The sequence below is a fragment of the Saccopteryx leptura genome, chromosome 3, assembly GCF_036850995.1.
Source record: "Saccopteryx leptura isolate mSacLep1 chromosome 3, mSacLep1_pri_phased_curated, whole genome shotgun sequence".
Lineage (NCBI taxonomy): Eukaryota > Metazoa > Chordata > Mammalia > Chiroptera > Emballonuridae > Saccopteryx > Saccopteryx leptura.
Window position 1 is genome coordinate 151,800,287 of NC_089505.1, and position 11,635 is coordinate 151,811,921.

Here is an 11,635-nt window from a genome sequence, read left to right on the forward strand (position 1 = left end):
GGAGACCAGGTGGGTTCTCACACAAACCTGCCCTATTGGTGCTTGGTCAATTCAGGGCATACATAACAAAAAACACAAAGAAGATTGCTGCAGAGCAAAAAACAAAACTTGCTGTCATACCTGGAGGCTTGACATCCCAGCTCCAACTACTTGATGTCAGCATTAACAAACCCTTCAAAGCTGCCATGAAAGACAAGTGGAACCAATGGATGAAGTCTTCTAGGGACAATTTGACACCAACAGGAAGAGTGAAGAAACCAACTATAGGAGAAGTTTGTACCTGGATGAAAAGACCCTGTGATAATATCAAGATTGAGATCGTTGTCAAGTCATTTAAGAAGTGTGGCATTTCAAATGCCATAGATGGAACTGAGGACAAGGCAATATGTGAAGACAGTGATTCATCATCAGACACAGATGAAGACAAGCTAATGGATGGGAGTTTTGATGTGATGAGGAGTTGTATGAATTTTGTGATGAATAAAACTTGAGTTTAATTTAATAACTTTATGTAATACTTTTTTTTTTCAAATTTCTGGCCCCAAAATTAAGGGGCATTTTATACATGGGGAAATATGGTAATAGTAGAAACATTTAATTAAATGTAAAAGTCTAACAGGAGAGCTCCTAGTAGGGAACCCAACCTTTTAAGAAAAACCAGAGTAAGTTTCCTTGAAGAAATGAACAAGGCTGAAATGAAGATGGAAGGGTTAGAAGAGCTTTCAAGGCAAAGGAAACAGCTCTTACAAAGACCTATCGCAGAAGGGAGGTTGACTTATCCAAAGATCATTTTTGAATGACTGTAATTGCAGTTCAACGAAACTGTTGCCAAGCAGAAGCAGGTGCCACCTCTTTAAAAGCCTGAGAGTCAGGTCATGGAAAGCTTCAGAATGATAAAGATCCGGCTAGCTCCAATGAGAAGAATGGCTCTAAGAAGAGCATTTGGGAGGTCCTACTCCAGTCCAGGAAATGGTAGCCTAGTCCAGAATAGTAAGAGTGGATGAAAAAATGAAAGAGCCAAAAAAGTCTTTAAGCCTGGCCGGTTGGCTCAGTGGTAGAGCGTCAGCCTGGTGTGCAGGAGTCCCAGGTTCGATTCCCGGCCAGGGCACACAGGAGAAGCGCCCATCTGCTTCTTCACCCCTCCCCCTCTCCTTTCTCTCTCTCTTCCTCTCCCTCAGTGAAGGCTCCATTGGAGCAAAGTTGGCCCGGGCACTGAGGATGGCTCTGTGGCCTCTGCCTCAGGCACTAGAATGGCTCTGATTGCGGCAGAGCGACGCCCCAAGATGGGCAGAGCATCGCCCCCTGGTGGGCATGCCGGGTGGATCCCGGTCGGGGGCATGAGGGAGTCTGTCTGACTGTCTCCCCATTTCCAACTTCGGAAAAATACAAAAAAAAAAAAAAAGATTACAACCTACAGAACATGATGAGGATTATATTTGGGAAATAGAAGAAGGTACAACTTCAAGGATGACTTTTGGATAGCTTGACTTGTACAACTGAACACTTATTAACACCATTTTTTTTAATCTAAGAATCACAAAAGTGGACCAAGTTTAGGATTCAAATATAAGTAAGGTCTGGTTTAAATATTTACCCAGAGCAATTTGGAGAATTGCTTATATACTTATATATTGCTCCATATACTTACTATATATACTTTAGTGACACAAAACAGAATGAGTGGAAAATATAAAGTTAATCAGGATCAGAACATAGCTCCAGATAGATTTTACAATGTGCTTTATGCTATTATAATTTCATTGCTGCAGGCAAACCTGTTTGCTACAACAATCAGCACAAGTTTTTGATGGAAACATTTTATAACTAATGTCAAAGTGTTTTCTTTGAGCAAGATAAAATTCAATATAAGGAAATTAGATATATAATAAAATACAAATAGGGGCCTGACCAGGCAGTGACGCAGTAGATTGAGTGTCGGCCTGAGATGCAGAAGACCCACGTTCGAAACCCTAAGGTCACTCATTTGAGTGCAGGCTCATCCAGCTTGAGCACAGGCTCATCCAGCTTCAGCAAAGGGTCACTGGCTTGAGCGTGGGATCATAGACATGACCCCATGGTCGCTGGCTTGAGCCTAAAGGTCGCTATATTGAAGCCCGAGGTTGCTGACTTGAGCCCAAGGTCGCTGGCTTGAGCAAGGGGTCACTGGCTCAGCTGGAGCCTCCAGTCAAGGCACATATGAGAAAACAATCAATAAAAAACTAAGGTGCTACAACTAGGGGTTGATTCTTCTCATCTCTCTCCCTTCCTGTCTGTCTGTCTGTCTCTCTCTCTCTCTCTCTCTCTCTCTCTCTCTCCAAAAGAAAAACATACAAATAGGGGGATAAAGCAATTAAAATAAAGCAAAAGAGCTTTCTGTCCAGTCTATTTGTATCATTTCCTAGTACTAATTTTAATATTAAACCACTTTAAATTCTGTTTGGCCTCAAATATTTTTCTTCCCTCCTTCCAGTGAACTATTTAATAATAGTTTGTTGTTCTGCTGTAATCAATTTCCACGTCATGATCTTCTCATTAGCTTCAGAACTAATTCATAATGACATTGCTTCGATACAAGAGTAGAGCAACTGCCCTTCAAAGTCTACTTTTTGGAAATCCTGTGTTGTCATTAAAATGCCATAATGACTAGACAGAAAGTCAATTGCATGCTTTAGTGATGTAATACTCAGTATCTCAGTAGTATTGTAATCTTTATCAATCAAGAAGTCACGCTCTGACCAGTTTGCTCAATGGATATAGCAGTGGCCAGTGTGTGGACATCCGGGTTTGATGAAAAGCAACGGTCTGCTTCTCTGCCCCTTCCTCTCCTCCTTTACTCCCTCTTCCTCTCTCACAGCCAGTGGCTCGATTGATTTGAGTGTCGACCCCGGGCACTGAGAATAGCTTGGTTGATGTGAGCATCGGCTCCAGACAAGGGTTGCTGGGCAGATCCTGGTTGGGGCGCATGTGGGAGTCTGTCTCTCTATCTCCCCTCCTTTAAAAAGAAAAAATCACTACTTCTATTGGTATAAAGTTAATTGATAGAGTTCAGTGCTCCATGAGCTAAGAATTTCCCACAAGTGCAATTGATTTTATTCAATTGACTTTTATTCAACTGTGTATTGCTGTAATTCATTAAACATTTTGTGATATTCTCTGAAGTCCCAAGGACATTTAATAAATATTTTGATTATTAAGTGTTTAGCAAAGTGTTGGACATCCTGAAAGGCCTCTCTTCAGTAGGTATTGGAGTGGTGTATAGGAGACAGAGCTGTGTGTTCTACAGAAAATTGCTAGAAAGGTACTGTGGTTGGCAGAATAATGGCTCCCCAATTACATAAATGCCTTAATCCCTAGGACCTGTGAACATGTTACAAAAGGGACTTCGCAAATAAGATCAAGGATTTTTTTTTGAGAGAGAGAGAGACAGAGACAGACAGACAGGAAGGAGAGAGATGAGAAACATCAATTCTCATATGAGCCAGTGACCCCTTTCTCAAGCCAACGACCTTGGGCTCAAGCCAGTGACCATGTGTTCATGTCTATGATAGCATGGTCATGTCTATGATAGCACACTCAAGCCAGCGACCGTGCGCTCAAGCCAGTTATCTCAAGATTTCGAAACTGGGTCCTCTGTGTCGCAGGCTCTATCCACTGCAGCACCACCTAGTCAAGCAAGATTTAGGATCTTGAAGTGATTAATTATATTGAATTATCCAGGTAAGCCTTATGTAATCACAGGGGATTTTATAAAAGAAGAACAAGAGGGTCAGTGAAAAGAAGAAGATATGACAGGAGCAGTGGTCAGAGTGATAAAAGGCCACCAGCCAAAGAATATGAATAGCTTCTAGAAGCTGGCAAAGGTAATAAAATTTATTCTCCCCTAGAACCTCCAAATGAAACTCAGCTCTACCAATACAATTTGGACTTCCAACCTCCAGGACTGTAAGGTAACAAAGGTATTTTGTTTGAAGCCACTGAGTTTGTGGTAATTTCTTACAGCAGCAATAGAAAATGCCTACAGGTACTTAAACCGCTAGCCGTGGCATCCCCTGGAGACCTGAGAATGAGACTGGAGTCTTAAGATCTTTTATTCTCCACTTTTCATTATATTTTCAATTTTCTGTTTTATCATGAATTTATATATCATCTTAAGTAAAAATAATCATTAAAATGAAAACAAGATAATATAAGGAAAAAGACAGTGTAGAAAATTGTGTGTAGATTAATTTCTCAACCATGTAAAAAATAAAAATAAGAAGGACACCAACTAAAATATCAGGATTTAAAAATAAAACAGAACACTTCTTTGGTTTCATACCAAAATGTATTATGACGAAAATAAATATGGGAACATGATAATCCCAGTTTACACTGTTAAAGCACAAAATAATACAATATCTTGTGAACAGGAAGAATAATCTGTATAGTATAAAATGAAAGGTATAGCTCTCCTCGGTCCTCATCTAAGGTCCCTCTTCCCAAAAATTTCCATTTTCGTTGGTTTACTGGGATGCATCCATCCAGGAAAAATTATTTCACTGGCACAAAATGTCACTTTTTGAAAAGTTCACCCATACACACTTAACACAGCTTTCCCTCATTTCACTGCAAGGCTATACCATCACCTTCCAGCACCTCCTGGTGGACATTAAGGTCATTTCAAGTGTTTTCTTTTTTCAATGTTGTCAGTTTTCAGTCCTGAGTATTGAGATCCTGAACATTCTATTTTCATTTATCAATTCATCTATCAAAAGTTATTTATTGAGAGTCTACTCTGTGCTAAGGAACATGTGAGGAACTAAGAATACAGTTGGGAATAAGACTCACACAATCCTTGCCTTCATGGAACTTGGACATAGTAAAGAAGGCAGATATTAAATAGATAATTACACACATTATTAATTAATTGTGATAAAGTCAACAAAGGAGAAGTACAAGTGACATTACATATTAGGGAAGGCTAACTAGTCAGAGAATACTCTCCTAAGAAACTGCAGCTAGGAACTACAGGACAGATAGGAATTTACCAGAGATGGGAAATATATCTATCTTAATTTTCTAAAAAGAATATAAATCATTTTTATTAACATAAATAATGGACACTTTTAATTTTTTTAAAGAAATGATAACATCCCTCTTTTTTCTATCTGGTAACAGTGCTGAACATGGTCTACTCATTATGCTTGATTTAGCCAAATTTAGTTTAATGACCAAATATTCTCTCTCCCTCTCTCTCATACTTCAATCAAATAAAATAGTTAACAGATTGAAGCTTCTGGACAAAAAAATAAAATAAAATAATGTTAAATAGCCTTCCTGTCCAAAGCTTACATTAGGAAACTATTGGATATATTATCATTTTGGTAGTCAATCTATCAAAAAAAGCTTGTGAGATTCACTTAATATTGATCTTGCGGAAAATAATACCCAGCTTCTTGGCCAGCTGAAGTTGTATTTTTATCAGGTTAAAATGAAGGAACACACATGAAGGAACGAAAGACCAAATTTATTCTGAAATCAACACAAAATGTATTACTAAAAGAATGTTTCTCAAAGGAATTCACAAACAAAACAACTGGATATTAAAAAATTAGAACTCCAAATTTTTCAACATTAGAATCTTCTGTTACAATTTTATCAACTGAACTGCAAATAAGAGAGACTGTGTTTCAAGATATCCATGAGAATGTTATAAAAAATAGGTTTAGAATCCAGACATTTCTGCTAAACATGAAATAAATAAAATATTTGGATCTGTAGTAAATAATCTCCTTTCAAAATTTATGAACACCTGAAATCTCAAAATGTGTCCTTATTTGAAAATAGGGTCTTTGCAAATGTAATCAAGATAAGGATTGAGATGAGACCATACTATACTGAGTTAGGGTGCACTCCCAAAATCCAAAATTTTATGTTCTTATAAGAAGAGGAAAGCACACAGAGACACACAAAGAAAAGAAACTTCATGCAAGATGCAGCTAAAGCCAAGAAGCATCAAGGATTCCTAAAAGCCACCTAGAAGCTAGGAAGAGACAAGAAAGATTCTTCTCTCGAGCCTTCAGAGAGACCATAGACAGCCCTGCTGACACTTTGATTTCAACTTTGTAGCTTCCAGAATGGTGAGAGTAAATTTCTGTCACTTTAAGCTGCCGGTTTATAGTAATTTGTTATGATAGCCCTAGGAAATAATATAGAATCTAATATAGCTATTTTCATAACCAACAAATATTTTTTAATATTATGCTATCTGCATTTATTATTTCCCGCATTTCTTTAACTTATTATATTGTAGAAATAGAGACCCACAAAAGGAAAGTTTGTTTTGTAGTGATTATAGCAATCAGTATTTATTCATTAAATAAGCACCTTAGTATAGCAATTAGTGAGGATGATTTTGCCCCAAAGCAACAGAAATTCCAACTAAAAGCAATTTTAGCCAAAAGGATATTTAATTATCTGGTAAAATAAGATGTCCACTGAAAAGTGGTTTCAAGGTTGGTTTGCAAATTCAATGATGTCTTCAAAGACTAAAGGTCTTTCTGTTCTATAGAATTAAATGCTCTCTTACCATACAATGAAGCAGTTGTACTCCTTGGTATTTACCCAAATAAGTTGAAGGTCTATGTGTACATAAAAATCTGCACACAGTTGTTTGTAACAGCTTTATTCATAATTGCCAAATTTTAGAAGCAACAAAGATATCTTTCAGTAGATAAATGGATGAACTATAGTGCATCCAGACAATTGAATATTATTCAGCACTAAAAAGAAATAAGCTATCATTCCATGAAAAGTCATAGAAGAATCTTAAATGTATATTGCTAAGTAAAAGTAACCAATTTGTTAAGGCTACATACAATCAATATATGATTCTAACTACACAACATTCTGAAAAAGGCAAAAATAAAGAAACTATAAAAATGATCAATAGGTTTGATTCCCAGTCAGGGCACACAGGAGAAGCGCCCATCTGCTTCTCCACCCCCACCCTTCTCGTTTCTCTCACTCTTTCTTCTCCTCCTGCAGCCATGGCTCAACTGGAGCGAGTTGGCCCTAGGTGCTGAGGATGGCTCTATGGCGTTCGCCTAAGGTGCTAGGAAGAGCTTGGTTACTGAGCTATGGAGCAATGCCCCAGATGGGCAGAGCATTGTGGGCTTGCCAGGTGGATCTTTGTCCAAAGCTTGCATCAAGCAAGGTGGACCCTTGCTTGAGCAAGGGGTCACTCGATCTGCTGTAGCCCCTCAGTCAAGGCACATAGGAGAAAGCATTAGTGGGCTTGCCAGGTGGATCCTCGTCGGGCACATGCGGGAGTCTGTCTCTCTACCTTTCTTCTTCTCACTGAATTAAAAAAAAAGATTAATAGTTGACAAGGATTAGGAACAGGGAGGGATGAATAAGCAGAGCACAGAGGATTTTTAGTGCAGTGAAAATATTCTGTATGATACCACAATGGTGAATACATGTCATTATACATTTGTCCAAACCCATAGAATGTACAACACCAAGAGTGAAACCTAATGTAAACTATAGGTTTTGGAGGATAGTGATGCATTAATGTAAGTACATCAATTGTAACCATTGTGGTGCAAATGCCCATAATGCAGGAGGTTTGGTTGTATGTATGGGTGTGAGGGGCACAGGATATGTGGGAACTCTGTAGTTTCTGCCCAGTTTTTGTGAACCTAAAATTTCTCTAAGAAATAAAGCATATTAAAAATACATCATCACCCCATAGCAGGGGCTGGCCCAGATGGCTGCTACAGCAAGCTCCACTGCTCATGGGCTCTGGGTTCCTGCCCTGGGACCTGGGGATAAGTTTAGCTGTGGACATGGAAAAAAAAATACATCATCAATAAGCCTGACCAGGCAGTGGCATAGTGGATGGAGTGTCAGACTGGGACATAAAGACCCAGGTTTGAAATCCCGAGATCGCTGGCTTGAACGCAGGCTCATCTGGTTTGAGCAAGGCTTACCAGCTTGAGCCCAAGGTCGCTGGCTTGAGCAAGGGGTTACTCAGTCTGCTGTAGCCCCTCAGTCAAGACACATAGGAGAAAGCAATCGGTGAACAATTAAGGTGCCGCAAAGAACAATTGATGCTTCTCATCTCTCTACCTTCCTGTCTGTCTGTCCCTATCTGTACCTCTCTCTGTCTCTCTCTGTCTCTGTCTCTGTTGCACCCAAAAAATACATCAATAAAAAAGACCAACTATGTATTATTACAACACAAAGAAATACAACTGGCCAAGGCCCAGTTCAGTGAATTAATCTTGTGACATGGTAATTCAAAGAAGGCAAAATGAGTTCATTATTAGTAAGAAAAATAAAGGACATTTTCTATGTTTGATATATAAGTTAATTTTCATTGAGTGTTTTAACTACCACCCAATATATATATACATTTATATATACAAATATATATATATCTACACACACACAAAGATTGTTCTCTCAAGCCTTCAGAGGAACCATAGACAGCTCTGCTGATACTTTATATCAATATAATATATATAATATATATATTGTGTGTGTGTGTGTGTGTGTGTGTGTGTGTGTGTTTTCTGAAGTGAGAAGCAGGGAGGCAGAGAGACAGACTCCTGCATGCACCCGACCGGGATCCACCCAGCAAGCCCACCAGGGGGCGATGTTCTGCCCATCTGGGCCGTTGCTCTGTTGCAACCAGAGCTATTCCAGCACCTGAGGTGAAGGCCATGGAACCATCCTCAGCACCCGGGCCAACTCTGCTCCAATAGAGTCTTGCCTGCAGGAGGGGAAGAGAGAAATAGACAAGAAGGAGATGGGGAGGGGTGGAGAAGCAGATGGGCACTTCTCCTGTGTGCCCTGCCAGGAATTGAACCCAGGACATCCACATGCTGGGCCAACGCTCTACCGCTGAGCCAGCTAGCCAAGGCCACCACCCAATATTTTTAACCACATAAGCTAACAAATAACAAAATGAATAGATAATAATTGCAAATAAGCAGAGCAATTATATGGACTCATCAGCCAAAAGAGAGAGAAGGTGAAAAGTTGAAGGACATAGATAATCTATAAGTGCTTAATCTTTACCTAGACCTTTTGTGTTAGCTATATATCAACACCTGACAGATTCATCAACAATGGAGAAATTCTTTGCAACATAAAATTTTTCATCAGCTTAAAAATTCTTCCCAGGAATGACCCTGAACTTACCCAAATATCACCATGTTCCTGCAGTGTTATATTCAGCATTTTGTACAGTTTCCATGACTCTATTTAGATGAGCAAATGTTCATCATTTACACTTAAGGAAATTATGGGTTTTAATTTCAGTTTGATAGAGTTAGATTATACATCAGAAATGATAGATACGTGAATTCCAAACTGCCCTTTTGCTGTTCTGCTTGGCTGCCTGACCCCACCCTTAATTACCGGACAATTGCCCCTAGGACAGAGGGGTTCCAGGAAGCTGGTCGATCGCCCTAAGGAAGAGTATTCCAGAAAGCTGAACATACCAGCACACCCTTGCTCGAGGCTATTCCCAACCATATAAAATTTTGCCTCAGTCTGTTTTCGGGGCCCTTCTTCCCGGAGAAGTGCCCGGCAGGTCTTTCTCCTCTAATAAAGCCTGCACATCTGATGTTCGAGTGCCATCTCATTCTTACAAGAAAGAAATTAAGAACCATAATTTTTTTTGTACTTTTCTGAAGCTGGAAATGGGGAGACAGTCAGACAGACACCCGCACGCGCCCGACCGGGATCCACCCAGCACGCCCACCAGGGGGCGATGCTCTGCCCATCCAGGGTGTCACTCTGTCGTGACCAGAGCCATTCTAGCGCCTGAGGCAGAGGCCACAGAGCCATCCTCAGTGCCCGGGCCATCTTTGCTCCAATGGAGCCTTGGCTGCGGGAGGGGAAGAGAGAGACAGAGAGGAAGGAGAGGGGGAGGGATGGAGAAGCAAATGGGCACTTCTTCTGTGTGCCCTGGCCAGGAATCGAACCCGGGACCTCCGCACGCCAGGCCGATGCTCTACCACTGAGCTAACCGGCCAGGGCCAAGAACCATAATATTTTTTAAGGAGGCTGTGAACTACCTCTTCTGGAGAATTTTGAGAATATGGTAAAAACTGTATCTTCTTAATGGTTTTGGCGATAAGACCTCTTCAATTGCCATCAAAATTATATGATTCTATATGTACACCTTATTCTTTCTATTTGTGCATTTAACTTAAGGAACATATCTAAAAACATGAAGCCTCTTCCAAGGTCCCCAAGACCAAACTGATCAGTCTTGACTAGAAATTCTTTTCTCAACTTCCTATTGTTGAATTTCTTAGTTTGAACTTAACAGTTTCACACATAATCAGGATGAATTACTATTTATGGAGGCTAAAACTGAACATAGAACTTCTAGAACCTACCTTTTTGACTCTTGAGTCAAAAAGCATCGTGGTTAAAGGTACAGCCAATGGAGTCAAAACTACTTGGGTTTTTGTCTCAGCTAGACATAACTATGTCTCCTTGGGCAAGTTATATAATTCTACCATATATAAAAAAATGGTTTTCTCATATATAAAATGGACACAATAATAATGCTTACTTCTTGAGATATTGCATATATATGCATGCTAAAACACTTAGCTCAGTGTCTGATATATAACAAGTACTCAATGTTAATTATTAATATTTCCTTTCTCCCAACCCCTATGGCCAGCCCGGTTCCCTGCCTCCAGCAAGTTTGTAGTATGTTCTCTCTAGTGGCATATTATGGCAGAAAAATAAATAAACTAAAATTTTCACATAAAATAGATCTTTCATAGAATTTCTAATTTTACCTGCCAGTTCTGATTAAAAATTCCAATCTTTCCATGTGTAGTTTCAAAAGCTTCCTTCCCAATAAGAGACAATTTTTTTTAATAGAGAAGAACCCATCATTGAAAGGTATGTAGGGTCATTATGTCAGTAAATTTCTATAGCTGGATCCTGTTGCTTCAAGAAAATACCAAACAAAAATTAATTTTGAAGGACATCACTAAGTATAGACATATCAGAAAATTTAATCATAATTAAACACATTTTTACTCCTTTTATTTTGTGTCAGTACCCCACAACACAAATATAAATGTGTTGTTTACATTTTATTTCTTTGACAGTTAAAGCTTTTTATTATTTGAAGGCTAACTTGATTTTCAGATAAGTAAAACAAATATTAATGTCCCATGTGGCTCTCTCATTTTCTCATTTCTTCTTTAAAGGGAATTTATAATTATTATTTTAAACAAAAAGTTATTGAGGTAATTTTAAGCCAGGCTCAAGGATTAAAAGGAATTTTAAACATTAAGTAGAGAAAGTTGTCTTGAATGGATTTTGGACACATTAGCGAAGACATACTTTGAGCAAGAGAAAGCACTTTCTGACTACCAGCCATGTCACAGGTATCAGTGAGCCTCACCGATAAAATAATTGAATAGCACAATTCTTACTAGCAAAGGGCTCATTCTGCAGGAAGGAAGGCAGACAGCAGTCACTTGAATAAATAATAATGCAAAAGAGATCCAGAGCTACAATGGAGGTATGTCTAAAATCCTAGTGGAGTACATAAAACTTGTTAATTCTCATTAACTTCTCTAACCCCAGTTTCTCCATTTGCATAATGAAG

At 39.1% G+C, this 11,635-nt stretch overlaps 1 non-coding gene across 1 annotated transcript; it reads left to right on the forward strand.

Annotated features, from left to right (window-relative positions):
• The first annotated feature begins 7,704 nt into the window (after positions 1-7,704).
• LOC136401562 (small nucleolar RNA SNORA5) lies at positions 7,705-7,833 on the forward strand. Its single transcript, XR_010750588.1, has one exon. It is a non-coding gene; the product is annotated as a small nucleolar RNA SNORA5 (small nucleolar RNA).
• Positions 7,834-11,635: the final 3,802 nt, after the last annotated feature.